Below are 5,246 nucleotides of genomic sequence, written 5' to 3'. Positions count from 1 at the left end.
GACAGGAGCTTGATCTAAAAGTAATGACACGTGGGCATGGATACAGGTTGATGGAGCACTCTTCTTTTACTTCCTCTACTGTTCATCAGTCTCCCCTTAAATAACCAGTTGTTGTGAAATCATAGTTTCATGACAAAGCTTCAGAATGAGCATGTCTCTTTCAAATGGTAAAGATTTCTTTACACTGCGTACTTCTAGATAAGGAAATAAAAGTTTTTTTTATCCGTTTTGGTCAGATTGGGTCATCACAGAACACAAAGTGAAACGAGGAAAAGGAAAGAATCCTAACTTTTTGGGATTTTTTGTATGTTCAACATATACAAAAGTAGAAGGTATTATGTAGCTATTAACATTTTTGCCAGCCCGTCTCTCAAGAGTGAGGGAGGGAGAAAGAAAGAGCAGGGAGAGAGGGGAGGACATAGAAACACTCCTTTGCTGTCAGCAGTTTCATACAAACACTAATAAGAACAGCAAACTTTTTCTCTCCAAATCTCATAATAGCAAACAGTTAACATTACAATTATCTGAAATCAAGTTTCTGGCCACCTCACTTACTCACTCTCCTTTAAGCTCTATTTTGGTCTCCTCCAACTCCTGGGGGAAATATCTGGTGCTTTAGTTGCCATAAATGCTCCACTGTGTTTACCATCTACTTGCTAACTATGTCTGTCTCCTGTTTGTACCCGGGCAAGTACCGTACAGTAGCATTTAGAATATTTTTTGCAGGTGCATCTGGCAACTATGTTAATGCCATGAGATTCCAAACAACCAAAACAGTGAAGCTGCATGCTGAAAAACAAAACAATGACCTGACATACACTAAAATGCTCGACAGAGCCAAGGGGAACTACCTATAATCATTTGATCCACTGTTAATGTAAAAACATTTGACTAGTGCAGCTTTCATGTAAGAGAATAAGATAACACACAGTATGTCTCACTGGCTCAGTGCTGTGTTCCACCCAGATGCAGTAATGCAACTAGTGCATCAAGAAGTTTCAGGTTCAGTATGTTGCTCTGAAGCTGTTCAGCAGTAGTCACTGAGGGATAGCAGATTGTTAGCCTGCAAAAGGTCTTAGGCCAAGAGGTTGGGAAGAGGTTGATATTTCTTCAGACTTCAACTGTTCACTCTGAAATACAGCTTGATAAAGCCTTAAGCTGTAATAATAAAACATTATTCATTTAAAAGCAAGTTAGAAAGCAAAGGAAACAAATTACAAAAAATAACATATTTTATGCTAAAAAAAAGTCAGCAGATGTGTAACTGACGTTTTTCCATTAAAATATGACTGATTTTTACTTAACTGATTACTGATATATTTTTTAGAAGAAACACATAAATTTGAGTTTTTTGAGAACAAATCTCTTTTAAAAAAAAACTACAGAAAAAGACAAAAAGCTATTTTAAGCAGCAAAAATTTGACAAATAATAACTTTACTTAATGTCCACTCAATAGTTGTTCCCCAAGCATTCAAACACATTTTCCATGGTCTTCCTTCGAAGATTTAGTGGAGACAGCTCAGTTGTCATCACGTGAACTAATTTGGAAAAACCTTGTGAGTGGTCTTTGAGTTAAGATTTCATTTTGGTCACATTCTTAACAATAATATTATCATACACATAGACATATACGCTAAGTATATGTACATTTACACACAGAGGACTTTTTCTTATTTCTTCACAAGTAAATTATGTCTATAACATTATAGCATGATATATATATATATATATGTGTGTGTACATTCATGTACTATATCTGTCCGCAGGCAAACCCCTGAGCTCCAGCAATACCCCTCATTTTCTTAACCTCCACTCCCTCACTGCCTTATGTCATTCTATCCTTCTCTCACTCTCTTCTAATTCTCTCAGTCTCTCAACCCCCTCCCTCCTCACAGCAACGTCTCAAGCACCATCACTTCTTTTTTATCAGCTTGTCTTCTCCAATCATCCCTCCTCAATTTCTTCCCTCAACTTGCCCTTCTGCCTTTTTTCTGCTCTAAGTGGTGTCTGCAGCCTCTCTCAGTCGCTGACACAGTTTGGGATTCAGTTGGACGTAGTCAGCAAATAAAGCCTGCAGAAACAACACACATACACACACACACTCACCCAAAAAATTAACAGTGGGTTTGCACGTGATCTTATGCATGGATACATTCTCAAATCCAATGAACAAATGATTTGCCACAGACTGAAAAAGACATACAGACATACACTGATCAGCCACAGCATCAGAAACTGGTAGATACTAACCACTGCATACCGGGAACACCCCACAAGACCTGGCGTTTTGGAGATGCACTTCACCCGTCAGTGGTTTTAATGTTATGGCTGATCAGTGTATTGCAACCACTAATTTTAATAAGGGACTTTACAAAACCTATTGTGGTCGTGAGGGGGGCTGAACGTTTCACTTTGTGAAAAAGTGGGTTGTTATTGTTTTCTTTGAACCCTACTCCCAAAACATTAACTATGTCATCTGAAGTGCAGCGAAATATGTAACAAATTTGATGAATAAATTTGTTCAACAATATGCACTTTTTAAATATAATCTCAATTGAAATATTAAAGGTATTAAAAGCAGATTGTGAAACAGACAGGGCCTCAAGGGTATAAATGCAGAGGCCACCTTGGGGCCCTTACCATTTAAGTTTTTGACTGGGCTTTAGTGGTGCATGTCAACAAACTTTTTTTTGGTTTGGTTTTTAATTTAATTAATCAAATTTGCACAAATAGTTTGCTGCACAGATACAATGGGACCTTAAATGGCCCTTATAAGGGCCTTCAGTTGCCCACAAAGTTGCCCACTTTGCCTGGTTTGTAATCCAGCCTTGAATGGTTTCACTGAACAGATGCAAACAACTACTGTAGATAAATTAGATCTGAAGGTGACATTTTTGAACAGTAATGTTTTTGTTCTAACATTAAACCTCTTTAAACATATACTTATATTCAAATGTACACTTTAATGACAGAAGAAGCTTCATACCTTTAAAAAAAAAAAACACCATGAGTATGACACACTCTCACACCGAAACAAAATTCAATAGTTACTTTACTACTCTACTTTACTAAAAGCTGACATTGCCATAGAAGTAGCAAAGCATGTCACAGCACTGTAAGAGCCTGAGGGGAAAACAGCATAACAACACAATACTATACTGAGCTCCTTTAAAAACTGATAAATCTTTTAGATTTTTATTTGATCTCTCTCTTTCTATGTTGATCACCATTTCTAATTCATTCAATTATTCAACTAAATCTCACTTTATATCTACCGTAAATTATTTTATTCAATTTGTTTTTCTTCTACAATAGTGTACTACTGTATGTTGTATAGTCATGTATTTGGATACTGTAGTGTAGTGCATATTGTGTATATAGTGCTTTTTTGTAATGTGATTTTGTATACAGTCACTTTTTCTTACATTCTGAATCATTATTTATATATTGTAAACAGCTGTAGTTACTAGTTACTTTACACATTGAGATTTTACATACAATTCAGGTGATGAAGTTTAAAAAAATAAAGTATAAAGCACTGTTTATTTATGAAACTACCCAACAGTATATAAAATGCTTCAAATTAGCTCCACTTTCACCAACTACAACAGTAAAATGCTGCTTACACATGAATGCATCACTAATGATAATCCTATAAATTTATATTTTAAAAAATATAACATTCAAAGCAGCCATTTTTTTTGCCACTGAGTACTTTCACTTTTCTACTTTTCTACATGTACATGTTTCTGATAATATTTGCACACTTTCATTCAAATAACAATTTCTAAGCAGGGCTTTTATTTTTAATGGAGTATTGTTTGTTACTTTTACTTAAGTACATGATCTCTATATTTCTTCCACCGCTATTTATATATTAAGCCAGTTTGGAATAACACAGCAAATTTGTTTAAACCTGGCAGTGTTTTTTGAGGTAGTTTTTTTTTTTCTGTTTGCCAATTTTTACAGAGCATGTGATGTTTTTATAATGTTGTAATAATGTCCTGCATTTCCTCCATAGCATTTTTAGCCCATTTTAGGAGTAGGCAATTTTTCCAGATAAAGTCAAAAGCTTTTCTGAAATCAAAACAGCAAATTTTTTTTTAAATCACGTCCTTAAAAAAAAATTTTTCGAAAAATATTTTGAAGTCTATTGTCTATCGTATACATCTATAAGGGTGTGAAGGGTTAATATATGGTCTGTTGTTTGATATTTTAAATTATTATACTTTCATTGTAAACCACGTATAACATGCTTTGGCAATGCTGTTCTTAATTAAGGTCTTGCCAATTAAACAAATTAGAATTTGAGAGTGCAGGCAGATTATTGGTCAAACAGATAGATCCATATGACTTGAATATCTGCACATCCACAATGGCTGACAAGAAATGTGCATAGGCAAGAGGGGTGGGGCAGCTCTCTATTATGAAATGGGACCAACCCCCCTCTCTCCTGTACATTAACACAGGGCAAAAAATTCCACCCCACCCATCCCTCCAACAGCTTCTCATCACACTGTACTTACGAGCTATTTAACATGCAAATTACCACAATGACATTTCCTGTCAGCAGACAGAGCTAAAACCAGCTTTCTATGTGTATGTGTGTGTATATTTATGTTCTGTGAGAGAGCTGTTTTATTGAAGTAGTTTTGACAGTTAGTGGAAGGGAGGCACATGAGACAGAAAGAGGACCCACAATTACTCACAACAAAGAGAAATAGTTAAAGATTACAAAAAGCTACCAGCTCTCATTAACATTGACATCCTCTTCAAAGATCTGAGATGTCTACTACCTCACAATAACCTCTTGTGATTGTGTCCCCATTTTTCCTAGTTTTAATGGTGCACCCAATCATTTAATTTCGGACATGCTTTGTCCTCAAAGGCACGAAATAACCTCTACTGTCGTGTTGGGCTGTGTCGGGTATGTCTTGTAAATATTTGTCAGGAATGAAGAGCAGAGCAAACACTGGCATCTGGTGGTAGAAAAGGGTTTGTTTCAAGTAGGAGGAGGACCATAGAATCGTTGGCTTACACATAGGTCTGAAGCAACAGGATATTTATTGTGTTGTTATATCATTCTATATTTGTGACGATACAAGAAGAATGGAAAATTATCATAAAAAGCATACACATGAAACTGAAAAGTGGGTATTTTGTCTATTTTTTCTAATGTTGACTATTAAAATGATTAGATCCCCCACACATTACATTACATTATACTTCCATAAGGTTGACATCA

Source organism: Xiphias gladius, chromosome 4 (genome assembly GCF_016859285.1).
Source record: "Xiphias gladius isolate SHS-SW01 ecotype Sanya breed wild chromosome 4, ASM1685928v1, whole genome shotgun sequence".
Lineage (NCBI taxonomy): Eukaryota > Metazoa > Chordata > Actinopteri > Istiophoriformes > Xiphiidae > Xiphias > Xiphias gladius.
Note: the sequence above shows the minus strand (reverse complement) of the source record.